The sequence below is a fragment of the Electrophorus electricus genome, chromosome 13 (assembly GCF_041902795.1).
Source record: "Electrophorus electricus isolate QZ-2024a chromosome 13, ASM4190279v1, whole genome shotgun sequence".
NCBI classification, from domain to species: Eukaryota; Metazoa; Chordata; class Actinopteri; order Gymnotiformes; family Gymnotidae; genus Electrophorus; species Electrophorus electricus.
In genome coordinates, this window is record NC_137509.1 from 18147588 (window position 1) to 18174863 (window position 27276).

A 27276-nucleotide genomic window follows, 5' to 3' on the forward strand; every position below is an offset into this window, starting at 1 on the left:
AAAAAAACTATCTGTTAGCACCTGGGAATAGCAAATGCTGTAAGTTTTTGTTGCATCACTTTACTTTAATCTGCAACTGACAAGCTTGTATGTGAAGTGTACAGATTAAATAGAAATATTTTAGTACCAGGGAATAGCAGGTGCTGTAAGATTGTATTGCATCCCTTTAATTTATGTTCAAGCTATCATGTTCAAATTTGAAGTGCAGTGAATAATTAACTCAAACTATCTGTTAGCACCTGGGAATAGCAGATGCTGTAAGTTTTTTTTGCATCACTTTCATTTACTCTCCAACTCACATGCCTGAATGTGAAGTGCAGTGATTCATCAAAAAACTATATGTTAGCACCTTGGACTACGAGATGCTGTAAGCTTCTCTTGCATCACTTTAATTTACTGTCAAGATGACATGCTAGGATGTGAAATGCAGTGATTAATTAAAAAAACTATCTGTTAGCACCTGGGAATAGCAGATGCTGTAAGTTTTTGTTGCATCACTTTACTTTAATCTGCAACTGACAAGCTTGTATGTGAAGTGTACAGATTAAATAGAAATATTTTAGAACCAGGGAATAGCAGGTGCTGTAAGATTGTATTGCATCCCTTTAATTTATGTTCAAGCTATCATGTTCAAATTTGAAGTGCAGTGAATAATTAACTCAAACTATCTGTTAGCACCTGGGAATAGCAGATGCTGTAAGTTTTTTTTGCATCACTTTCATTTACTCTCCAACTCACATGCCTGAATGTGAAGTGCAGTGATTCATCAAAAAACTATATGTTAGCACATTGGACTACGAGATGCTGTAAGCTTCTCTTGCATCACTTTAATTAACTGTCAAGATGACATGCTAGGATGTGAAATGCAGTGATTAATTAAAAAAACTATCTGTTAGCACCTGGGAATAGCAGATGCTGTAAGTTTTTGTTGCATCACTTTACTTTAATCTGCAACTGACAAGCTTGTATGTGAAGTGTACAGATTAAATAGAAATATTTTAGTACCAGGGAATAGCAGGTGCTGTAAGATTGTTTGCATCCCTTTAATTTATGTTCAAGCTATCATGTTCAAATTTGAAGTGCAGTGAATAATTAGTGCCTCCGTATACCAGCTCCGTATTGTAAGCTTTTATTGCATCATTTAATTACATTCAAGATAACATTCTAGAATGTCAAGTGCAGGGATTAATAAAAAAAATTGTCAGATTGGTCTTTGATCATATTTGCTATGATTAGGCAATTTGAGTAAGTGTTTAAGGCTTACGGCCACACCAGCTTGAGAACGCCCAATCTCATCTGACCTTGGAAGCTAAGCAAGTTTGGGCCTGAATAGTAGTGAGGTGGGACCCTACCTAGGAATACCAGGTGCTGTAAGCTTTTCTTGCATCACTTTAATTTACTTTCAAGCTGACATGCTCAAATGTGAAGTGCAGTGATTAATAAAAAAAACTATCTGTTAGCACCTGGGAATAGCAGATGCTGTAAGTTTTTTTTGCATCACTTTCATTTACTCTCCAACTCACATGCCTGAATGTGAAGTGCAGTGATTCCTCAAAAATCTATCTGTTAGCACCTTGGACTACGAGATGCTGTAAGCTTCTCTTGCATCACTTTAATTTACTTTCAAGATGACATGCTAGGATGTGAAGTGCAGTGATTAATTAAAAAAACTATCTGTTAGCACCTGGGAATAGCAAATGCTGTAAGTTTTTGTTGCATCACTTTACTTTAATCTGCAACTGACAAGCTTGTATGTGAAGTGTACAGATTAAATAGAAATATTTTAGTACCAGGGAATAGCAGGTGCTGTAAGATTGTATTGCATCCCTTTAATTTATGTTCAAGCTATCATGTTCAAATTTGAAGTGCAGTGAATAATTAACTCAAACTATCTGTTAGCACCTGGGAATAGCAGATGCTGTAAGTTTTTTTTGCATCACTTTCATTTACTCTCCAACTCACATGCCTGAATGTGAAGTGCAGTGATTCATCAAAAAACTATATGTTAGCACCTTGGACTACGAGATGCTGTAAGCTTCTCTTGCATCACTTTAATTAACTGTCAAGATGACATGCTAGGATGTGAAATGCAGTGATTAATTAAAAAAACTATCTGTTAGCACCTGGGAATAGCAGATGCTGTAAGTTTTTGTTGCATCACTTTACTTTAATCTGCAACTGACAAGCTTGTATGTGAAGTGTACAGATTAAATAGAAATATTTTAGTACCAGGGAATAGCAGGTGCTGTAAGATTGTTTGCATCCCTTTAATTTATGTTCAAGCTATCATGTTCAAATTTGAAGTGCAGTGAATAATTAGTGCCTCCGTATACCAGCTCCGTATTGTAAGCTTTTATTGCATCATTTAATTACATTCAAGATAACATTCTAGAATGTCAAGTGCAGGGATTAATAAAAAAAATTGTCAGATTGGTCTTTGATCATATTTGCTATGATTAGGCAATTTGAGTAAGTGTTTAAGGCTTACGGCCACACCAGCTTGAGAACGCCCAATCTCATCTGACCTTGGAAGCTAAGCAAGTTTGGGCCTGAATAGTAGTGAGGTGGGACCCTACCTAGGAATACCAGGTGCTGTAAGCTTTTCTTGCATCACTTTAATTTACTTTCAAGCTGACATGCTCAAATGTGAAGTGCAGTGATTATTAAAAAAAACTATCTGTTAGCACCTGGGAATAGCAGATGCTGTAAGTTTTTTTTGCATCACTTTCATTTACTCTCCAACTCACATGCCTGAATGTGAAGTGCAGTGATTCATCAAAAAACTATATGTTAGCACATTGGACTACGAGATGCTGTAAGCTTCTCTTGCATCACTTTAATTTACTTTCAAGATGACATGCTAGGATGTGAAGTGCAGTGATTAATTAAAAAAACTATCTGTTAGCACCTGGGAATAGCAAATGCTGTAAGTTTTTGTTGCATCACTTTACTTTAATCTGCAACTGACAAGCTTGTATGTGAAGTGTACAGATTAAATAGAAATATTTTAGTACCAGGGAATAGCAGGTGCTGTAAGATTGTATTGCATCCCTTTAATTTATGTTCAAGCTATCATGTTCAAATTTGAAGTGCAGTGAATAATTAACTCAAACTATCTGTTAGCACCTGGGAATAGCAGATGCTGTAAGTTTTTTTTGCATCACTTTCATTTACTCTCCAACTCACATGCCTGAATGTGAAGTGCAGTGATTCATCAAAAAACTATATGTTAGCACCTTGGACTACGAGATGCTGTAAGCTTCTCTTGCATCACTTTAATTTACTGTCAAGATGACATGCTAGGATGTGAAATGCAGTGATTAATTAAAAAAACTATCTGTTAGCACCTGGGAATAGCAGATGCTGTAAGTTTTTGTTGCATCACTTTACTTTAATCTGCAACTGACAAGCTTGTATGTGAAGTGTACAGATTAAATAGAAATATTTTAGAACCAGGGAATAGCAGGTGCTGTAAGATTGTATTGCATCCCTTTAATTTATGTTCAAGCTATCATGTTCAAATTTGAAGTGCAGTGAATAATTAACTCAAACTATCTGTTAGCACCTGGGAATAGCAGATGCTGTAAGTTTTTTTTGCATCACTTTCATTTACTCTCCAACTCACATGCCTGAATGTGAAGTGCAGTGATTCATCAAAAAACTATATGTTAGCACATTGGACTACGAGATGCTGTAAGCTTCTCTTGCATCACTTTAATTAACTGTCAAGATGACATGCTAGGATGTGAAATGCAGTGATTAATTAAAAAAACTATCTGTTAGCACCTGGGAATAGCAGATGCTGTAAGTTTTTGTTGCATCACTTTACTTTAATCTGCAACTGACAAGCTTGTATGTGAAGTGTACAGATTAAATAGAAATATTTTAGTACCAGGGAATAGCAGGTGCTGTAAGATTGTTTGCATCCCTTTAATTTATGTTCAAGCTATCATGTTCAAATTTGAAGTGCAGTGAATAATTAGTGCCTCCGTATACCAGCTCCGTATTGTAAGCTTTTATTGCATCATTTAATTACATTCAAGATAACATTCTAGAATGTCAAGTGCAGGGATTAATAAAAAAAAATGTCAGATTGGTCTTTGATCATATTTGCTATGATTAGGCAATTTGAGTACGTGTTTAAGGCTTACGGCCACACCAGCTTGAGAACGCCCAATCTCATCTGACCTTGGAAGCTAAGCAAGTTTGGGCCTGAATAGTACTGAAGTGGGACCCTACCTAGGAATACCAGGTGCTGTAAGCTTTTCTTGCATCACTTTAATTTACTTTCAAGCTGACATGCTCAAATGTGAAGTGCAGTGATTAATAAAAAAAACTATCTGTTAGCACCTGGGAATAGCAGATGCTGTAAGTTTTTTTTGCATCACTTCCATTTACTCTCCAACTCACATGCCTGAATGTGAAGTGCAGTGATTCCTCAAAAATCTATCTGTTAGCACCTTGGACTACGAGATGCTGTAAGCTTCTCTTGCATCACTTTAATTTACTGTCAAGATGACATGCTAGGATGTGAAATGCAGTGATTAATTAAAAAAACTATCTGTTAGCACCTGGGAATAGCAGATGCTGTAAGTTTTTGTTGCATCACTTTACTTTAATCTGCAACTGACAAGCTTGTATGTGAAGTGTACAGATTAAATAGAAATATTTTAGTACCAGGGAATAGCAGGTGCTGTAAGATTGTATTGCATCCCTTTAATTTATGTTCAAGCTATCATGTTCAAATTTGAATTGCAGTGAATAATTAACTCAAACTATCTGTTAGCACCTGGGAATAGCAGATGCTGTAAGTTTTTTTTGCATCACTTTCATTTACTCTCCAACTCACATGCCTGAATGTGAAGTGCAGTGATTCATCAAAAAACTATATGTTAGCACATTGGATTACGAGATGCTGTAAGCTTCTCTTGCATCACTTTAATTAACTGTCAAGATGACATGCTAGGATGTGAAATGCAGTGATTAATTAAAAAAACTATCTGTTAGCACCTGGGAATAGCAGATGCTGTAAGTTTTTGTTGCATCACTTTACTTTAATCTGCAACTGACAAGCTTGTATGTGAAGTGTACAGATTAAATAGAAATATTTTAGTACCAGGGAATAGCAGGTGCTGTAAGATTGTTTGCATCCCTTTAATTTATGTTCAAGCTATCATGTTCAAATTTGAAGTGCAGTGAATAATTAGTGCCTCCGTATACCAGCTCCGTATTGTAAGCTTTTATTGCATCATTTAATTACATTCAAGATAACATTCTAGAATGTCAAGTGCAGGGATTAATAAAAAAAATTGTCAGATTGGTCTTTGATCATATTTGCTATGATTAGGCAATTTGAGTAAGTGTTTAAGGCTTACGGCCACACCAGCTTGAGAACGCCCAATCTCATCTGACCTTGGAAGCTAAGCAAGTTTGGGCCTGAATAGTAGTGAGGTGGGACCCTACCTAGGAATACCAGGTGCTGTAAGCTTTTCTTGCATCACTTTAATTTACTTTCAAGCTGACATGCTCAAATGTGAAGTGCAGTGATTATTAAAAAAAACTATCTGTTAGCACCTGGGAATAGCAGATGCTGTAAGTTTTTTTTGCATCACTTTCATTTACTCTCCAACTCACATGCCTGAATGTGAAGTGCAGTGATTCATCAAAAAACTATATGTTAGCACATTGGACTACGAGATGCTGTAAGCTTCTCTTGCATCACTTTAATTTACTTTCAAGATGACATGCTAGGATGTGAAGTGCAGTGATTAATTAAAAAAACTATCTGTTAGCACCTGGGAATAGCAAATGCTGTAAGTTTTTGTTGCATCACTTTACTTTAATCTGCAACTGACAAGCTTGTATGTGAAGTGTACAGATTAAATAGAAATATTTTAGTACCAGGGAATAGCAGGTGCTGTAAGATTGTATTGCATCCCTTTAATTTATGTTCAAGCTATCATGTTCAAATTTGAAGTGCAGTGAATAATTAACTCAAACTATCTGTTAGCACCTGGGAATAGCAGATGCTGTAAGTTTTTTTTGCATCACTTTCATTTACTCTCCAACTCACATGCCTGAATGTGAAGTGCAGTGATTCATCAAAAAACTATATGTTAGCACCTTGGACTACGAGATGCTGTAAGCTTCTCTTGCATCACTTTAATTTACTGTCAAGATGAAATGCTAGGATGTGAAATGCAGTGACTAATTAAAAAAACTATCTGTTAGCACCTGGGAATAGCAGATGCTGTAAGTTTTTGTTGCATCACTTTACTTTAATCTGCAACTGACAAGCTTGTATGTGAAGTGTACAGATTAAATAGAAATATTTTAGAACCAGGGAATAGCAGGTGCTGTAAGATTGTATTGCATCCCTTTAATTTATGTTCAAGCTATCATGTTCAAATTTGAAGTGCAGTGAATAATTAACTCAAACTATCTGTTAGCACCTGGGAATAGCAGATGCTGTAAGTTTTTTTTGCATCACTTTCATTTACTCTCCAACTCACATGCCTGAATGTGAAGTGCAGTGATTCATCAAAAAACTATATGTTAGCACATTGGACTACGAGATGCTGTAAGCTTCTCTTGCATCACTTTAATTAACTGTCAAGATGACATGCTAGGATGTGAAATGCAGTGATTAATTAAAAAAACTATCTGTTAGCACCTGGGAATAGCAGATGCTGTAAGTTTTTGTTGCATCACTTTACTTTAATCTGCAACTGACAAGCTTGTATGTGAAGTGTACAGATTAAATAGAAATATTTTAGTACCAGGGAATAGCAGGTGCTGTAAGATTGTTTGCATCCCTTTAATTTATGTTCAAGCTATCATGTTCAAATTTGAAGTGCAGTGAATAATTAGTGCCTCCGTATACCAGCTCCGTATTGTAAGCTTTTATTGCATCATTTAATTACATTCAAGATAACATTCTAGAATGTCAAGTGCAGGGATTAATAAAAAAAATTGTCAGATTGGTCTTTGATCATATTTGCTATGATTAGGCAATTTGAGTAAGTGTTTAAGGCTTACGGCCACACCAGCTTGAGAACGCCCAATCTCATCTGACCTTGGAAGCTAAGCAAGTTTGGGCCTGAATAGTAGTGAGGTGGGACCCTACCTAGGAATACCAGGTGCTGTAAGCTTTTCTTGCATCACTTTAATTTACTTTCAAGCTGACATGCTCAAATGTGAAGTGCAGTGATTAATAAAAAAAACTATCTGTTAGCACCTGGGAATAGCAGATGCTGTAAGTTTTTTTTGCATCACTTTCATTTACTCTCCAACTCACATGCCTGAATGTGAAGTGCAGTGATTCCTCAAAAATCTATCTGTTAGCACCTTGGACTACGAGATGCTGTAAGCTTCTCTTGCATCACTTTAATTTACTTTCAAGATGACATGCTAGGATGTGAAGTGCAGTGATTAATTAAAAAAACTATCTGTTAGCACCTGGGAATAGCAAATGCTGTAAGTTTTTGTTGCATCACTTTACTTTAATCTGCAACTGACAAGCTTGTATGTGAAGTGTACAGATTAAATAGAAATATTTTAGTACCAGGGAATAGCAGGTGCTGTAAGATTGTATTGCATCCCTTTAATTTATGTTCAAGCTATCATGTTCAAATTTGAAGTGCAGTGAATAATTAACTCAAACTATCTGTTAGCACCTGGGAATAGCAGATGCTGTAAGTTTTTTTTGCATCACTTTCATTTACTCTCCAACTCACATGCCTGAATGTGAAGTGCAGTGATTCATCAAAAAACTATATGTTAGCACCTTGGACTACGAGATGCTGTAAGCTTCTCTTGCATCACTTTAATTAACTGTCAAGATGACATGCTAGGATGTGAAATGCAGTGATTAATTAAAAAAACTATCTGTTAGCACCTGGGAATAGCAGATGCTGTAAGTTTTTGTTGCATCACTTTACTTTAATCTGCAACTGACAAGCTTGTATGTGAAGTGTACAGATTAAATAGAAATATTTTAGTACCAGGGAATAGCAGGTGCTGTAAGATTGTTTGCATCCCTTTAATTTATGTTCAAGCTATCATGTTCAAATTTGAAGTGCAGTGAATAATTAGTGCCTCCGTATACCAGCTCCGTATTGTAAGCTTTTATTGCATCATTTAATTACATTCAAGATAACATTCTAGAATGTCAAGTGCAGGGATTAATAAAAAAAATTGTCAGATTGGTCTTTGATCATATTTGCTATGATTAGGCAATTTGAGTAAGTGTTTAAGGCTTACGGCCACACCAGCTTGAGAACGCCCAATCTCATCTGACCTTGGAAGCTAAGCAAGTTTGGGCCTGAATAGTAGTGAGGTGGGACCCTACCTAGGAATACCAGGTGCTGTAAGCTTTTCTTGCATCACTTTAATTTACTTTCAAGCTGACATGCTCAAATGTGAAGTGCAGTGATTATTAAAAAAAACTATCTGTTAGCACCTGGGAATAGCAGATGCTGTAAGTTTTTTTTGCATCACTTTCATTTACTCTCCAACTCACATGCCTGAATGTGAAGTGCAGTGATTCATCAAAAAACTATATGTTAGCACATTGGACTACGAGATGCTGTAAGCTTCTCTTGCATCACTTTAATTTACTTTCAAGATGACATGCTAGGATGTGAAGTGCAGTGATTAATTAAAAAAACTATCTGTTAGCACCTGGGAATAGCAAATGCTGTAAGTTTTTGTTGCATCACTTTACTTTAATCTGCAACTGACAAGCTTGTATGTGAAGTGTACAGATTAAATAGAAATATTTTAGTACCAGGGAATAGCAGGTGCTGTAAGATTGTATTGCATCCCTTTAATTTATGTTCAAGCTATCATGTTCAAATTTGAAGTGCAGTGAATAATTAACTCAAACTATCTGTTAGCACCTGGGAATAGCAGATGCTGTAAGTTTTTTTTGCATCACTTTCATTTACTCTCCAACTCACATGCCTGAATGTGAAGTGCAGTGATTCATCAAAAAACTATATGTTAGCACCTTGGACTACGAGATGCTGTAAGCTTCTCTTGCATCACTTTAATTTACTGTCAAGATGACATGCTAGGATGTGAAATGCAGTGATTAATTAAAAAAACTATCTGTTAGCACCTGGGAATAGCAGATGCTGTAAGTTTTTGTTGCATCACTTTACTTTAATCTGCAACTGACAAGCTTGTATGTGAAGTGTACAGATTAAATAGAAATATTTTAGAACCAGGGAATAGCAGGTGCTGTAAGATTGTATTGCATCCCTTTAATTTATGTTCAAGCTATCATGTTCAAATTTGAAGTGCAGTGAATAATTAACTCAAACTATCTGTTAGCACCTGGGAATAGCAGATGCTGTAAGTTTTTTTTGCATCACTTTCATTTACTCTCCAACTCACATGCCTGAATGTGAAGTGCAGTGATTCATCAAAAAACTATATGTTAGCACATTGGACTACGAGATGCTGTAAGCTTCTCTTGCATCACTTTAATTAACTGTCAAGATGACATGCTAGGATGTGAAATGCAGTGATTAATTAAAAAAACTATCTGTTAGCACCTGGGAATAGCAGATGCTGTAAGTTTTTGTTGCATCACTTTACTTTAATCTGCAACTGACAAGCTTGTATGTGAAGTGTACAGATTAAATAGAAATATTTTAGTACCAGGGAATAGCAGGTGCTGTAAGATTGTTTGCATCCCTTTAATTTATGTTCAAGCTATCATGTTCAAATTTGAAGTGCAGTGAATAATTAGTGCCTCCGTATACCAGCTCCGTATTGTAAGCTTTTATTGCATCATTTAATTACATTCAAGATAACATTCTAGAATGTCAAGTGCAGGGATTAATAAAAAAAAATGTCAGATTGGTCTTTGATCATATTTGCTATGATTAGGCAATTTGAGTACGTGTTTAAGGCTTACGGCCACACCAGCTTGAGAACGCCCAATCTCATCTGACCTTGGAAGCTAAGCAAGTTTGGGCCTGAATAGTACTGAAGTGGGACCCTACCTAGGAATACCAGGTGCTGTAAGCTTTTCTTGCATCACTTTAATTTACTTTCAAGCTGACATGCTCAAATGTGAAGTGCAGTGATTAATAAAAAAAACTATCTGTTAGCACCTGGGAATAGCAGATGCTGTAAGTTTTTTTTGCATCACTTCCATTTACTCTCCAACTCACATGCCTGAATGTGAAGTGCAGTGATTCCTCAAAAATCTATCTGTTAGCACCTTGGACTACGAGATGCTGTAAGCTTCTCTTGCATCACTTTAATTTACTGTCAAGATGACATGCTAGGATGTGAAATGCAGTGATTAATTAAAAAAACTATCTGTTAGCACCTGGGAATAGCAGATGCTGTAAGTTTTTGTTGCATCACTTTACTTTAATCTGCAACTGACAAGCTTGTATGTGAAGTGTACAGATTAAATAGAAATATTTTAGTACCAGGGAATAGCAGGTGCTGTAAGATTGTATTGCATCCCTTTAATTTATGTTCAAGCTATCATGTTCAAATTTGAATTGCAGTGAATAATTAACTCAAACTATCTGTTAGCACCTGGGAATAGCAGATGCTGTAAGTTTTTTTTGCATCACTTTCATTTACTCTCCAACTCACATGCCTGAATGTGAAGTGCAGTGATTCATCAAAAAACTATATGTTAGCACATTGGATTACGAGATGCTGTAAGCTTCTCTTGCATCACTTTAATTAACTGTCAAGATGACATGCTAGGATGTGAAATGCAGTGATTAATTAAAAAAACTATCTGTTAGCACCTGGGAATAGCAGATGCTGTAAGTTTTTGTTGCATCACTTTACTTTAATCTGCAACTGACAAGCTTGTATGTGAAGTGTACAGATTAAATAGAAATATTTTAGTACCAGGGAATAGCAGGTGCTGTAAGATTGTTTGCATCCCTTTAATTTATGTTCAAGCTATCATGTTCAAATTTGAAGTGCAGTGAATAATTAGTGCCTCCGTATACCAGCTCCGTATTGTAAGCTTTTATTGCATCATTTAATTACATTCAAGATAACATTCTAGAATGTCAAGTGCAGGGATTAATAAAAAAAATTGTCAGATTGGTCTTTGATCATATTTGCTATGATTAGGCAATTTGAGTAAGTGTTTAGGGCTTACGGCCACACCAGCTTGAGAACGCCCAATCTCATCTGACCTTGGAAGCTAAGCAAGTTTGGGCCTGAATAGTACTGAGGTGGGACCCTACCTAGGAATACCAGGTGCTGTAAGCTTTTCTTGCATCACTTTAATTTACTTTCAAGCTGACATGCTCAAATGTGAAGTGCAGTGATTAATAAAAAAAACTATCTGTTAGCACCTGGGAATAGCAGATGCTGTAAGTTTTTTTTGCATCACTTTCATTTACTCTCCAACTCACATGCCTGAATGTGAAGTGCAGTGATTCCTCAAAAATCTATCTGTTAGCACCTTGGACTACGAGATGCTGTAAGCTTCTCTTGCATCACTTTAATTTACTTTCAAGATGACATGCTAGGATGTGAAGTGCAGTGATTAATTAAAAAAACTATCTGTTAGCACCTGGGAATAGCAAATGCTGTAAGTTTTTGTTGCATCACTTTACTTTAATCTGCAACTGACAAGCTTGTATGTGAAGTGTAGAGATTAAATAGAAATATTTTAGTACCAGGGAATAGCAGGTGCTGTAAGATTGTATTGCATCCCTTTAATTTATGTTCAAGCTATCATGTTCAAATTTGAAGTGCAGTGAATAATTAACTCAAACTATCTGTTAGCACCTGGGAATAGCAGATGCTGTAAGTTTTTTTTGCATCACTTTCATTTACTCTCCAACTCACATGCCTGAATGTGAAGTGCAGTGATTCCTCAAAAATCTATCTGTTAGCACCTTGGACTACGAGATGCTGTAAGCTTCTCTTGCATCACTTTAATTTACTTTCAAGATGACATGCTAGGATGTGAAGTGCAGTGATTAATTAAAAAAACTATCTGTTAGCACCTGGGAATAGCAAATGCTGTAAGTTTTTGTTGCATCACTTTACTTTAATCTGCAACTGACAAGCTTGTATGTGAAGTGTACAGATTAAATAGAAATATTTTAGTACCAGGGAATAGCAGGTGCTGTAAGATTGTATTGCATCCCTTTAATTTATGTTCAAGCTATCATGTTCAAATTTGAAGTGCAGTGAATAATTAACTCAAACTATCTGTTAGCACCTGGGAATAGCAGATGCTGTAAGTTTTTTTTGCATCACTTTCATTTACTCTCCAACTCACATGCCTGAATGTGAAGTGCAGTGATTCATCAAAAAACTATATGTTAGCACCTTGGACTACGAGATGCTGTAAGCTTCTCTTGCATCACTTTAATTTACTGTCAAGATGACATGCTAGGATGTGAAATGCAGTGATTAATTAAAAAAACTATCTGTTAGCACCTGGGAATAGCAGATGCTGTAAGTTTTTGTTGCATCACTTTACTTTAATCTGCAACTGACAAGCTTGTATGTGAAGTGTACAGATTACATAGAAATATTTTAGTACCAGGGAATAGCAGGTGCTGTAAGATTGTATTGCATCCCTTTAATTTATGTTCAAGCTATCATGTTCAAATTTGAAGTGCAGTGAATAATTAACTCAAACTATCTGTTAGCACCTGGGAATAGCAGATGCTGTAAGTTTTTTTTGCATCACTTTCATTTACTCTCCAACTCACATGCCTGAATGTGAAGTGCAGTGATTCATCAAAAAACTATATGTTAGCACCTTGGACTACGAGATGCTGTAAGCTTCCCTTGCATCACTTTAATTTACTGTCAAGATGACATGCTAGGATGTGAAATGCAGTGATTAATTAAAAAAACTATCTGTTAGCACCTGGGAATAGCAGATGCTGTAAGTTTTTGTTGCATCACTTTACTTTAATCTGCAACTGACAAGCTTGTATGTGAAGTGTACAGATTAAATAGAAATATTTTAGTACCAGGGAATAGCAGGTGCTGTAAGATTGTATTGCATCCCTTTAATTTATGTTCAAGCTATCATGTTCAAATTTGAAGTGCAGTGAATAATTAACTCAAACTATCTGTTAGCACCTGGGAATAGCAGATGCTGTAAGTTTTTTTTGCATCACTTTCATTTACTCTCCAACTCACATGCCTGAATGTGAAGTGCAGTGATTCATCAAAAAACTATATGTTAGCACCTTGGACTACGAGATGCTGTAAGCTTCCCTTGCATCACTTTAATTTACTGTCAAGATGACATGCTAGGATGTGAAATGCAGTGATTAATTAAAAAAACTATCTGTTAGCACCTGGGAATAGCAGATGCTGTAAGTTTTTGTTGCATCACTTTACTTTAATCTGCAACTGACAAGCTTGTATGTGAAGTGTACAGATTAAATAGAAATATTTTAGTACCAGGGAATAGCAGGTGCTGTAAGATTGTTTGCATCCCTTTAATTTATGTTCAAGCTATCATGTTCAAATTTGAAGTGCAGTGAATAATTAGTGCCTCTGTATACCAGCTCCGTATTGTAAGCTTTTATTGCATAATTTAATTACATTCAAGATAACATTCTAGAATGTCAAGTGCAGGGATTAATAAAAAAAATTGTCAGATTGGTCTTTGATCATATTTGCTATGATTAGGCAATTTGAGTAAGTGTTTAAGGCTTACGGCCACACCAGCTTGAGAACGCCCAATCTCATCTGACCTTGGAAGCTAAGCAAGTTTGGGCCTGAATAGTACTGAGGTGGGACCCTACCTAGGAATACCAGGTGCTGTAAGCTTTTCTTGCATCACTTTAATTTACTTTCAAGATGACATGCTAGGATGTGAAGTGCAGTGATTAATTAAAAAAACTATCTGTTAGCACCTGGGAATAGCAAATGCTGTAAGTTTTTGTTGCATCACTTTACTTTAATCTGCAACTGACAAGCTTGTATGTGAAGTGTACAGATTAAATAGAAATATTTTAGTACCAGGGAATAGCAGGTGCTGTAAGATTGTATTGCATCCCTTTAATTTATGTTCAAGCTATCATGTTCAAATTTGAAGTGCAGTGAATAATTAACTCAAACTATCTGTTAGCACCTGGGAATAGCAGATGCTGTAAGTTTTTTTTGCATCACTTTCATTTACTCTCCAACTCACATGCCTGAATGTGAAGTGCAGTGATTCATCAAAAAACTATATGTTAGCACCTTGGACTACGAGATGCTGTAAGCTTCTCTTGCATCACTTTAATTTACTGTCAAGATGACATGCTAGGATGTGAAATGCAGTGATTAATTAAAAAAACTATCTGTTAGCACCTGGGAATAGCAGATGCTGTAAGTTTTTGTTGCATCACTTTACTTTAATCTGCAACTGACAAGCTTGTATGTGAAGTGTACAGATTACATAGAAATATTTTAGTACCAGGGAATAGCAGGTGCTGTAAGATTGTATTGCATCCCTTTAATTTATGTTCAAGCTATCATGTTCAAATTTGAAGTGCAGTGAATAATTAACTCAAACTATCTGTTAGCACCTGGGAATAGCAGATGCTGTAAGTTTTTTTTGCATCACTTTCATTTACTCTCCAACTCACATGCCTGAATGTGAAGTGCAGTGATTCATCAAAAAACTATATGTTAGCACCTTGGACTACGAGATGCTGTAAGCTTCCCTTGCATCACTTTAATTTACTGTCAAGATGACATGCTAGGATGTGAAATGCAGTGATTAATTAAAAAAACTATCTGTTAGCACCTGGGAATAGCAGATGCTGTAAGTTTTTGTTGCATCACTTTACTTTAATCTGCAACTGACAAGCTTGTATGTGAAGTGTACAGATTAAATAGAAATATTTTAGTACCAGGGAATAGCAGGTGCTGTAAGATTGTATTGCATCCCTTTAATTTATGTTCAAGCTATCATGTTCAAATTTGAAGTGCAGTGAATAATTAACTCAAACTATCTGTTAGCACCTGGGAATAGCAGATGCTGTAAGTTTTTTTTGCATCACTTTCATTTACTCTCCAACTCACATGCCTGAATGTGAAGTGCAGTGATTCATCAAAAAACTATATGTTAGCACCTTGGACTACGAGATGCTGTAAGCTTCCCTTGCATCACTTTAATTTACTGTCAAGATGACATGCTAGGATGTGAAATGCAGTGATTAATTAAAAAAACTATCTGTTAGCACCTGGGAATAGCAGATGCTGTAAGTTTTTGTTGCATCACTTTACTTTAATCTGCAACTGACAAGCTTGTATGTGAAGTGTACAGATTAAATAGAAATATTTTAGTACCAGGGAATAGCAGGTGCTGTAAGATTGTTTGCATCCCTTTAATTTATGTTCAAGCTATCATGTTCAAATTTGAAGTGCAGTGAATAATTAGTGCCTCCGTATACCAGCTCCGTATTGTAAGCTTTTATTGCATCATTTAATTACATTCAAGATAACATTCTAGAATGTCAAGTGCAGGGATTAATAAAAAAAATTGTCAGATTGGTCTTTGATCATATTTGCTATGATTAGGCAATTTGAGTAAGTGTTTAAGGCTTACGGCCACACCAGCTTGAGAACGCCCAATCTCATCTGACCTTGGAAGCTAAGCAAGTTTGGGCCTGAATAGTACTGAGGTGGGACCCTACCTAGGAATACCAGGTGCTGTAAGCTTTTCTTGCATCACTTTAATTTACTTTCAAGCTGACATGCTCAAATGTGAAGTGCAGTGATTAATAAAAAAAACTATCTGTTAGCACCTGGGAATAGCAGATGCTGTAAGTTTTTTTTGCATCACTTTCATTTACTCTCCAACTCACATGCCTGAATGTGAAGTGCAGTGATTCCTCAAAAATCTATCTGTTAGCACCTTGGACTACGAGATGCTGTAAGCTTCTCTTGCATCACTTTAATTTACTTTCAAGATGACATGCTAGGATGTGATGTGCAGTGATTAATTAAAAAAACTATCTGTTAGCACCTGGGAATAGCAAATGCTGTAAGTTTTTGTTGCATCACTTTACTTTAATCTGCAACTGACAAGCTTGTATGTGAAGTGTACAGATTAAATAGAAATATTTTAGTACCAGGGAATAGCAGGTGCTGTAAGATTGTATTGCATCCCTTTAATTTATGTTCAAGCTATCATGTTCAAATTTGAAGTGCAGTGAATAATTAACTCAAACTATCTGTTAGCACCTGGAAATAGCAGATGCTGTAAGTTTTTTTTGCATCACTTTCATTTACTCTCCAACTCACATGCCTGAATGTGAAGTGCAGTGATTCATCAAAAAACTATATGTTAGCACCTTGGACTACGAGATGCTGTAAGCTTCCCTTGCATCACTTTAATTTACTGTCAAGATGACATGCTAGGATGTGAAATGCAGTGATTAATTAAAAAAACTATCTGTTAGCACCTGGGAATAGCAGATGCTGTAAGTTTTTGTTGTATCACTTTACTTTAATCTGCAACTGACAAGCTTGTATGTGAAGTGTAGAGATTAAATAGAAATATTTTAGTACCAGGGAATAGCAGGTGCTGTAAGATTGTATTGCATCCCTTTAATTTATGTTCAAGCTATCATGTTCAAATTTGAAGTGCAGTGAATAATTAACTCAAACTATCTATTAGCACCTGGGAATAGCAGATGCTGTAAGTTTTTTTTGCATCACTTTCATTTACTCTCCAACTCACATGCCTGAATGTGAAGTGCAGTGATTCCTCAAAAATCTATCTGTTAGCACCTTGGACTACGAGATGCTGTAAGCTTCTCTTGCATCACTTTAATTTACTTTCAAGATGACATGCTAGGATGTGAAGTGCAGTGATTAATTAAAAAAACTATCTGTTAGCACCTGGGAATAGCAAATGCTGTAAGTTTTTGTTGCATCACTTTACTTTAATCTGCAACTGACAAGCTTGTATGTGAAGTGTACAGATTAAATAGAAATATTTTAGTACCAGGGAATAGCAGGTGCTGTAAGATTGTTTGCATCCCTTTAATTTATGTTCAAGCTATCATGTTCAAATTTGAAGTGCAGTGAATAATTAGTGCCTCCGTATACCAGCTCCGTATTGTAAGCTTTTATTGCATCATTTAATTACATTCAAGATAACATTCTAGAATGTCAAGTGCAGGGATTAATAAAAAAAATTGTCAGATTGGTCTTTGATCATATTTGCTATGATTAGGCAATTTGAGTAAGTGTTTAAGGCTTACGGCCACACCAGCTTGAGAACGCCCAATCTCATCTGACGTTGGAAGCTAAGCAAGTTTGGGCCTGAATAGTACTGAGGTGGGACCCTACCTAGGAATACCAGGTGCTGTAAGCTTTTCTTGCATCACTTTAATTTACTTTCAAGCTGACATGCTCAAATGTGAAGTGCAGTGATTAATAAAAAAAACTATCTGTTAGCACCTGGGAATAGCAGATGCTGTAAGTTTTTTTTGCATCACTTTCATTTACTCTCCAACTCACATGCCTGAATGTGAAGTGCAGTGATTCCTCAAAAATCTATCTGTTAGCACCTTGGACTACGAGATGCTGTAAGCTTCTCTTGCATCACTTTAATTTACTTTCAAGATGACATGCTAGGATGTGATGTGCAGTGATTAATTAAAAAAACTATCTGTTAGCACCTGGGAATAGCAAATGCTGTAAGTTTTTGTTGCATCACTTTACTTTAATCTGCAACTGACAAGCTTGTATGTGAAGTGTACAGATTAAATAGAAATATTTTAGTACCAGGGAATAGCAGGTGCTGTAAGATTGTATTGCATCCCTTTAATTTATGTTCAAGCTATCATGTTCAAATTTGAAGTGCAGTGAATAATTAACTCAAACTATCTGTTAGCACCTGGGAATAGCAGATGCTGTAAGTTTTTTTTGCATCACTTTCATTTACTCTCCAACTCACATGCCTGAATGTGAAGTGCAGTGATTCATCAAAAAACTATATGTTAGCACCTTGGACTACGAGATGCTGTAAGCTTCCCTTGCATCACTTTAATTTACTGTCAAGATGACATGCTAGGATGTGAAATGCAGTGATTAATTAAAAAAACTATCTGTTAGCACCTGGGAATAGCAGATGCTGTAAGTTTTTGTTGCATCACTTTACTTTAATCTGCAACTGACAAGCTTGTATGTGAAGTGTAGAGATTAAATAGAAATATTTTAGTACCAGGGAATAGCAGGTGCTGTAAGATTGTATTGCATCCCTTTAATTTATGTTCAAGCTATCATGTTCAAATTTGAAGTGCAGTGAATAATTAACTCAAACTATCTATTAGCACCTGGGAATAGCAGATGCTGTAAGTTTTTTTTGCATCACTTTCATTTACTCTCCAACTCACATGCCTGAATGTGAAGTGCAGTGATTCCTCAAAAATCTATCTGTTAGCACCTTGGACTACGAGATGCTGTAAGCTTCTCTTGCATCACTTTAATTTACTTTCAAGATGACATGCTAGGATGTGAAGTGCAGTGATTAATTAAAAAAACTATCTGTTAGCACCTGGGAATAGCAAATGCTGTAAGTTTTTGTTGCATCACTTTACTTTAATCTGCAACTGACAAGCTTGTATGTGAAGTGTACAGATTAAATAGAAATATTTTAGTACCAGGGAATAGCAGGTGCTGTAAGATTGTTTGCATCCCTTTAATTTATGTTCAAGCTATCATGTTCAAATTTGAAGTGCAGTGAATAATTAGTGCCTCCGTATACCAGCTCCGTATTGTAAGCTTTTATTGCATCATTTAATTACATTCAAGATAACATTCTAGAATGTCAAGTGCAGGGATTAATAAAAAAAATTGTCAGATTGGTCTTTGATCATATTTGCTATGATTAGGCAATTTGAGTAAGTGTTTAAGGCTTACGGCCACACCAGCTTGAGAACGCCCAATCTCATCTGACCTTGGAAGCTAAGCAAGTTTGGGCCTGAATAGTACTGAGGTGGGACCCTACCTAGGAATACCAGGTGCTGTAAGCTGTTCTTGCATCACTTTAATTTACTTTCAAGCTGACATGCTCAAATGTGAAGTGCAGTGATTAATAAAAAAAACTATCTGTTAGCACCTGGGAATAGCAGATGCTGTAAGTTTTTTTTGCATCACTTTCATTTACTCTCCAACTCACATGCCTGAATGTGAAGTGCAGTGATTCCTCAAAAATCTATCTGTTAGCACGTTGGACTACGAGATGCTGTAAGCTTCTCTTGCATCACTTTAATTTACTTTCAAGATGACATGCTAGGATGTGAAGTGCAGTGATTAATTAAAAAAACTATCTGTTAGCACCTGGGAATAGCAAATGCTGTAAGTTTTTGTTGCATCACTTTACTTTAATCTGCAACTGACAAGCTTGTATGTGAAGTGTACAGATTAAATAGAAATATTTTAGTACCAGGGAATAGCAGGTGCTGTAAGATTGTATTGCATCCCTTTAATTTATGTTCAAGCTATCATGTTCAAATTTGAAGTGCAGTGAATAATTAACTCAAACTATCTGTTAGCACCTGGGAATAGCAGATGCTGTAAGTTTTTTTTGCATCACTTTCATTTACTCTCCAACTCACATGCCTGAATGTGAAGTGCAGTGATTCCTCAAAAATCTATCTGTTAGCACCTTGGACTACGAGATGCTGTAAGCTTCTCTTGCATCACTTTAATTTACTTTCAAGATGACATGCTAGGATGTGAAGTGCAGTGATTAATTAAAAAAACTATCTGTTAGCACCTGGGAATAGCAAATGCTGTAAGTTTTTGTTGCATCACTTTACTTTAATCTGCAACTGACAAGCTTGTATGTGAAGTGTACAGATTAAATAGAAATATTTTAGTACCAGGGAATAGCAGGTGCTGTAAGATTGTTTGCATCCCTTTAATTTATGTTCAAGCTATCATGTTCAAATTTGAAGTGCAGTGAATAATTAGTGCCTCCGTATACCAGCTCCGTATTGTAAGCTTTTATTGCATCATTTAATTACATTCAAGATAACATTCTAGAATGTCAAGTGCAGGGATTAATAAAAAAAATTGTCAGATTGGTCTTTGATCATATTTGCTATGATTAGGCAATTTGAGTAAGTGTTTAAGGCTTATGGCCACACCAGCTTGAGAACGCCCAATCTCATCTGACCTTGGAAGCTAAGCAAGTTTGGGCCTGAATAGTACTGAGGTGGGACCCTACCTAGGAATACCAGGTGCTGTAAGCTGTTCTTGCATCACTTTAATTTACTTTCAAGCTGACATGCTCAAATGTGAAGTGCAGTGATTAATAAAAAAAACTATCTGTTAGCACCTGGGAATAGCAGATGCTGTAAGTTTTTTTTGCATCACTTTCATTTACTCTCCAACTCACATGCCTGAATGTGAAGTGCAGTGATTCCTCAAAAATCTATCTGTTAGCACGTTGGACTACGAGATGCTGTAAGCTTCTCTTGCATCACTTTAATTTACTTTCAAGATGACATGCTAGGATGTGAAGTGCAGTGATTAATTAAAAAAACTATCTGTTAGCACCTGGGAATAGCAAATGCTGTAAGTTTTTGTTGCATCACTTTACTTTAATCTGCAACTGACAAGCTTGTATGTGAAGTGTACAGATTAAATAGAAATATTTTAGTACCAGGGAATAGCAGGTGCTGTAAGATTGTATTGCATCCCTTTAATTTATGTTCAAGCTATCATGTTCAAATTTGAAGTGCAGTGAATAATTAACTCAAACTATCTGTTAGCACCTGGGAATAGCAGATGCTGTAAGTTTTTTTTGCATCACTTTCATTTACTCTCCAACTCACATGCCTGAATGTGAAGTGCAGTGATTCCTCAAAAATCTATCTGTTAGCACCTTGGACTACGAGATGCTGTAAGCTTCTCTTGCATCACTTTAATTTACTTTCAAGATGACATGCTAGGATGTGAAGTGCAGTGATTAATTAAAAAAACTATCTGTTAGCACCTGGGAATAGCAAATGCTGTAAGTTTTTGTTGCATCACTTTACTTTAATCTGCAACTGACAAGCTTGTATGTGAAGTGTACAGATTAAATAGAAATATTTTAGTACCAGGGAATAGCAGGTGCTGTAAGATTGTTTGCATCCCTTTAATTTATGTTCAAGCTATCATGTTCAAATTTGAAGTGCAGTGAATAATTAGTGCCTCCGTATACCAGCTCCGTATTGTAAGCTTTTATTGCATCATTTAATTACATTCAAGATAACATTCTAGAATGTCAAGTGCAGGGATTAATAAAAAAAATTGTCAGATTGGTCTTTGATCATATTTGCTATGATTAGGCAATTTGAGTAAGTGTTTAAGGCTTATGGCCACACCAGCTTGAGAACGCCCAATCTCATCTGACCTTGGAAGCTAAGCAAGTTTGGGCCTGAATAGTACTGAGGTGGGACCCTACCTAGGAATACCAGGTGCTGTAAGCTGTTCTTGCATCACTTTAATTTACTTTCAAGCTGACATGCTCAAATGTGAAGTGCAGTGATTAATAAAAAAAACTATCTGTTAGCACCTGGGAATAGCAGATGCTGTAAGTTTTTTTTGCATCACTTTCATTTACTCTCCAACTCACATGCCTGAATGTGAAGTGCAGTGATTCCTCAAAAATCTATCTGTTAGCACCTTGGACTACGAGATGCTGTAAGCTTCTTTTGCATCACTTTAATTTACTTTCAAGATGACATGCTAGGATGTGAAGTGCAGTGATTAATTAAAAAAACTATCTGTTAGCACCTGGGAATAGCAAATGCTGTAAGTTTTTTTGCATCACTTTACTTTAATCTGCAACTGACAAGCTTCTATGTGAAGTGTACAGATTAAATAGAAATATTTTAGTACCAGGGAATAGCAGGTGCTGTAAGATTGTATTGCATCCCTTTAATTTATGTTCAAGCTATCATGTTCAAATTTGAAGTGCAATGAATAATTAACTCAAACTATCTTTTAGCACCTGGGAATAGCAGATGCTGTAAGTTTTTTTTGCATCACTTTCATTTACTCTCCAACTCACATGCCTGAATGTGAAGTGCAGTGATTCATCAAAAAACTATATGTTAGCACATTGGACTATGAGATGCTGTAAGCTTCTCTTGCATCACTTTAATTTACTGTCAAGATGACATGCTAGGATGTGAAATGCAGTGATTAATTAAAAAAACTATCTGTTAGCACCTGGGAATAGCAGATGCTGTAAATTTTTGTTGCATCACTTTACTTTAATCTGCAACTGACAAGCTTGTATGTGAAGTGTACAGATTAAATAGAAATATTTTAGTACCAGGGAATAGCAGGTGCTGTAAGATTGTATTGCATCCCTTTAATTTATGTTCAAGCTATCATGTTCAAATTTGAAGTGCAGTGAATAATTAACTCAAACTATCTATTAGCACCTGGGAATAGCAGATGCTGTAAGTTTTTTTTGCATCACTTTCATTTACTCTCCAACTCACATGCCTGAATGTGAAGTGCAGTGATTCCTCAAAAATCTATCTGTTAGCACCTTGGACTACGAGATGCTGTAAGCTTCTCTTGCATCACTTTAATTTACTTTCAAGATGACATGCTAGGATGTGAAGTGCAGTGATTAATTAAAAAAACTATCTGTTAGCACCTGGGAATAGCAAATGCTGTAAGTTTTTGTTGCATCACTTTACTTTAATCTGCAACTGACAAGCTTGTATGTGAAGTGTACAGATTAAATAGAAATATTTTAGTACCAGGGAATAGCAGGTGCTGTAAGATTGTTTGCATCCCTTTAATTTATGTTCAAGCTATCATGTTCAAATTTGAAGTGCAGTGAATAATTAGTGCCTCCGTATACCAGCTCCGTATTGTAAGCTTTTATTGCATCATTTAATTACATTCAAGATAACATTCTAGAATGTCAAGTGCAGGGATTAATAAAAAAAATTGTCAGATTGGTCTTTGATCATATTTGCTATGATTAGGCAATTTGAGTAAGTGTTTAAGGCTTACGGCCACACCAGCTTGAGAACGCCCAATCTCATCTGACTTTGGAAGCTAAGCAAGTTTGGGCCTGAATAGTACTGAGGTGGGACCCTACCTAGGAATACCAGGTGCTGTAAGCTGTTCTTGCATCACTTTAATTTACTTTCAAGCTGACATGCTCAAATGTGAAGTGCAGTGATTAATAAAAAAAACTATCTGTTAGCACCTGGGAATAGCAGATGCTGTAAGTTTTTTTTGCATCACTTTCATTTACTCTCCAACTCACATGCCTGAATGTGAAGTGCAGTGATTCCTCAAAAATCTATCTGTTAGCACCTTGGACTACGAGATGCTGTAAGCTTCTCTTGCATCACTTTAATTTACTTTCAAGATGACATGCTAGGATGTGAAGTGCAGTGATTAATTAAAAAAACTATCTGTTAGCACCTGGGAATAGCAAATGCTGTAAGTTTTTGTTGCATCACTTTACTTTAATCTGCAACTGACAAGCTTGTATGTGAAGTGTACAGATTAAATAGAAATATTTTAGTACCAGGGAATAGCAGGTGCTGTAAGATTGTATTGCATCCCTTTAATTTATGTTCAAGCTATCATGTTCAAATTTGAAGTGCAGTGAATAATTAACTCAAACTATCTGTTAGCACCTGGGAATAGCAGATGCTGTAAGTTTTTTTTGCATCACTTTCATTTACTCTCCAACTCACATGCCTGAATGTGAAGTGCAGTGATTCCTCAAAAATCTATCTGTTAGCACCTTGGACTACGAGATGCTGTAAGCTTCTCTTGCATCACTTTAATTTACTTTCAAGATGACATGCTAGGATGTGAAGTGCAGTGATTAATTAAAAAAACTATCTGTTAGCACCTGGGAATAGCAAATGCTGTAAGTTTTTGTTGCATCACTTTACTTTAATCTGCAACTGACAAGCTTGTATGTGAAGTGTACAGATTAAATAGAAATATTTTAGTACCAGGGAATAGCAGGTGCTGTAAGATTGTTTGCATCCCTTTAATTTATGTTCAAGCTATCATGTTCAAATTTGAAGTGCAGTGAATAATTAGTGCCTCCGTATACCAGCTCCGTATTGTAAGCTTTTATTGCATCATTTAATTACATTCAAGATAACATTCTAGAATGTCAAGTGCAGGGATTAATAAAAAAAATTGTCAGATTGGTCTTTGATCATATTTGCTATGATTAGGCAATTTGAGTAAGTGTTTAAGGCTTATGGCCACACCAGCTTGAGAACGCCCAATCTCATCTGACCTTGGAAGCTAAGCAAGTTTGGGCCTGAATAGTACTGAGGTGGGACCCTACCTAGGAATACCAGGTGCTGTAAGCTGTTCTTGCATCACTTTAATTTACTTTCAAGCTGACATGCTCAAATGTGAAGTGCAGTGATTAATAAAAAAAACTATCTGTTAGCACCTGGGAATAGCAGATGCTGTAAGTTTTTTTTGCATCACTTTCATTTACTCTCCAACTCACATGCCTGAATGTGAAGTGCAGTGATTCCTCAAAAATCTATCTGTTAGCACGTTGGACTACGAGATGCTGTAAGCTTCTCTTGCATCACTTTAATTTACTTTCAAGATGACATGCTAGGATGTGAAGTGCAGTGATTAATTAAAAAAACTATCTGTTAGCACCTGGGAATAGCAAATGCTGTAAGTTTTTGTTGCATCACTTTACTTTAATCTGCAACTGACAAGCTTGTATGTGAAGTGTACAGATTAAATAGAAATATTTTAGTACCAGGGAATAGCAGGTGCTGTAAGATTGTATTGCATCCCTTTAATTTATGTTCAAGCTATCATGTTCAAATTTGAAGTGCAGTGAATAATTAACTCAAACTATCTGTTAGCACCTGGGAATAGCAGATGCTGTAAGTTTTTTTTGCATCACTTTCATTTACTCTCCAACTCACATGCCTGAATGTGAAGTGCAGTGATTCCTCAAAAATCTATCTGTTAGCACCTTGGACTACGAGATGCTGTAAGCTTCTCTTGCATCACTTTAATTTACTTTCAAGATGACATGCTAGGATGTGAAGTGCAGTGATTAATTAAAAAAACTATCTGTTAGCACCTGGGAATAGCAAATGCTGTAAGTTTTTGTTGCATCACTTTACTTTAATCTGCAACTGACAAGCTTGTATGTGAAGTGTACAGATTAAATAGAAATATTTTAGTACCAGGGAATAGCAGGTGCTGTAAGATTGTTTGCATCCCTTTAATTTATGTTCAAGCTATCATGTTCAAATTTGAAGTGCAGTGAATAATTAGTGCCTCCGTATACCAGCTCCGTATTGTAAGCTTTTATTGCATCATTTAATTACATTCAAGATAACATTCTAGAATGTCAAGTGCAGGGATTAATAAAAAAAATTGTCAGATTGGTCTTTGATCATATTTGCTATGATTAGGCAATTTGAGTAAGTGTTTAAGGCTTATGGCCACACCAGCTTGAGAACGCCCAATCTCATCTGACCTTGGAAGCTAAGCAAGTTTGGGCCTGAATAGTACTGAGGTGGGACCCTACCTAGGAATACCAGGTGCTGTAAGCTGTTCTTGCATCACTTTAATTTACTTTCAAGCTGACATGCTCAAATGTGAAGTGCAGTGATTAATAAAAAAAACTATCTGTTAGCACCTGGGAATAGCAGATGCTGTAAGTTTTTTTTGCATCACTTTCATTTACTCTCCAACTCACATGCCTGAATGTGAAGTGCAGTGATTCCTCAAAAATCTATCTGTTAGCACCTTGGACTACGAGATGCTGTAAGCTTCTCTTGCATCACTTTAATTTACTTTCAAGATGACATGCTAGGATGTGAAGTGCAGTGATTAATTAAAAAAACTATCTGTTAGCACCTGGGAATAGCAAATGCTGTAAGTTTTTTTGCATCACTTTACTTTAATCTGCAACTGACAAGCTTCTATGTGAAGTGTACAGATTAAATAGAAATATTTTAGTACCAGGGAATAGCAGGTGCTGTAAGATTGTATTGCATCCCTTTAATTTATGTTCAAGCTATCATGTTCAAATTTGAAGTGCAATGAATAATTAACTCAAACTATCTTTTAGCACCTGGGAATAGCAGATGCTGTAAGTTTTTTTTGCATCACTTTCATTTACTCTCCAACTCACATGCCTGAATGTGAAGTGCAGTGATTCATCAAAAAACTATATGTTAGCACATTGGACTATGAGATGCTGTAAGCTTCTCTTGCATCACTTTAATTTACTGTCAAGATGACATGCTAGGATGTGAAATGCAGTGATTAATTAAAAAAACTATCTGTTAGCACCTGGGAATAGCAGATGCTGTAAATTTTTGTTGCATCACTTTAATTTAATCTGCTACTGATATGCTTGTATGTGAAGTGTACAGATTAAATAGAAATATTTTAGTACCAGGGAATAGCAGGTGCTGTAAGATTGTATTGCATCCCTTTAATTTATGTTCAAGCTATCATGTTCAAATTTGAAGTGCAGTGAATAATTAACTCAAACTATCTGTTAGCACCTGGGAATAGCAGATGCTGTAAGTTTTTTTTGCATCACTTTCATTTACTCTCCAACTCACATGCCTGAATGTGAAGTGCAGTGATTCATCAAAAAACTATATGTTAGCACATTGGACTACGAGATGCTGTAAGCTTCTCTTGCATCACTTTAATTTACTTTCAAGATGACATGCTAGGATGTGAAGTGCAGTGATTAATTAAAAAAAACTATCTGTTAGCACCTGGGAATAGCAAATGCTGTAAGTTTTTGTTGCATCACTTTACTTTAATCTGCAACTGACAAGCTTGTATGTGAAGTGTACAGATTAAATAGAAATATTTTAGTACCAGGGAATAGCAGGTGCTGTAAGATTATTTGCATCCCTTTAATTTATGTTCAAGCTATCATGTTCAAATTTGAAGTGCAGTGAATAATTAGTGCCTCCGTATACCAGCTCCGTATTGTAAGCTTTTATTGCATCATTTAATTACATTCAAGATAACATTCTAGAATGTCAAGTGCAGGGATTAATAAAAAAAATTGTCAGATTGGTCTTTGATCATATTTGCTATGATTAGGCAATTTGAGTAAGTGTTTAAGGCTTACGGCCACACCAGCTTGAGAACGCCCAATCTCATCTGACCTTGGAAGCTAAGCAAGTTTGGGCCTGAATAGTACTGAGGTGGGACCCTACCTAGGAATACCAGGTGCTGTAAGCTGTTCTTGCATCACTTTAATTTACTTTCAAGCTGACATGCTCAAAT

At 36.0% G+C, this 27276-nt stretch overlaps 18 pseudogenes; all 18 read left to right on the plus strand.

The window, feature by feature from the left end:
- Positions 1-1258: 1258 nt before the first annotated feature.
- LOC145648437 (5S ribosomal RNA) lies at positions 1259-1377 on the plus strand (annotated as a pseudogene).
- A 1105-nt stretch (positions 1378-2482) lies between these two features.
- Positions 2483-2601, plus strand: LOC145648438 (5S ribosomal RNA; annotated as a pseudogene).
- A 1544-nt stretch (positions 2602-4145) lies between these two features.
- On the plus strand, positions 4146-4264 carry LOC145647666 (5S ribosomal RNA; annotated as a pseudogene).
- A 1105-nt stretch (positions 4265-5369) lies between these two features.
- Positions 5370-5488, plus strand: LOC145648439 (5S ribosomal RNA; annotated as a pseudogene).
- A 1544-nt stretch (positions 5489-7032) lies between these two features.
- On the plus strand, positions 7033-7151 carry LOC145648440 (5S ribosomal RNA; annotated as a pseudogene).
- Positions 7152-8256: 1105 nt separating this feature from the next.
- On the plus strand, positions 8257-8375 carry LOC145648442 (5S ribosomal RNA; annotated as a pseudogene).
- A 1544-nt stretch (positions 8376-9919) lies between these two features.
- LOC145647668 (5S ribosomal RNA) lies at positions 9920-10038 on the plus strand (annotated as a pseudogene).
- Positions 10039-11143: 1105 nt separating this feature from the next.
- LOC145644482 (5S ribosomal RNA) lies at positions 11144-11262 on the plus strand (annotated as a pseudogene).
- Positions 11263-13684: 2422 nt separating this feature from the next.
- On the plus strand, positions 13685-13803 carry LOC145644493 (5S ribosomal RNA; annotated as a pseudogene).
- Positions 13804-15565: 1762 nt separating this feature from the next.
- Positions 15566-15684, plus strand: LOC145644504 (5S ribosomal RNA; annotated as a pseudogene).
- A 1544-nt stretch (positions 15685-17228) lies between these two features.
- LOC145649571 (5S ribosomal RNA) lies at positions 17229-17347 on the plus strand (annotated as a pseudogene).
- A 1544-nt stretch (positions 17348-18891) lies between these two features.
- Positions 18892-19010, plus strand: LOC145644515 (5S ribosomal RNA; annotated as a pseudogene).
- A 1105-nt stretch (positions 19011-20115) lies between these two features.
- On the plus strand, positions 20116-20234 carry LOC145647464 (5S ribosomal RNA; annotated as a pseudogene).
- Positions 20235-21339: 1105 nt separating this feature from the next.
- On the plus strand, positions 21340-21458 carry LOC145647465 (5S ribosomal RNA; annotated as a pseudogene).
- A 1543-nt stretch (positions 21459-23001) lies between these two features.
- Positions 23002-23120, plus strand: LOC145648658 (5S ribosomal RNA; annotated as a pseudogene).
- A 1105-nt stretch (positions 23121-24225) lies between these two features.
- Positions 24226-24344, plus strand: LOC145647466 (5S ribosomal RNA; annotated as a pseudogene).
- Positions 24345-25449: 1105 nt separating this feature from the next.
- On the plus strand, positions 25450-25568 carry LOC145647467 (5S ribosomal RNA; annotated as a pseudogene).
- Positions 25569-27112: 1544 nt separating this feature from the next.
- On the plus strand, positions 27113-27231 carry LOC145644526 (5S ribosomal RNA; annotated as a pseudogene).
- The last annotated feature ends 45 nt before the right edge of the window (positions 27232-27276 follow it).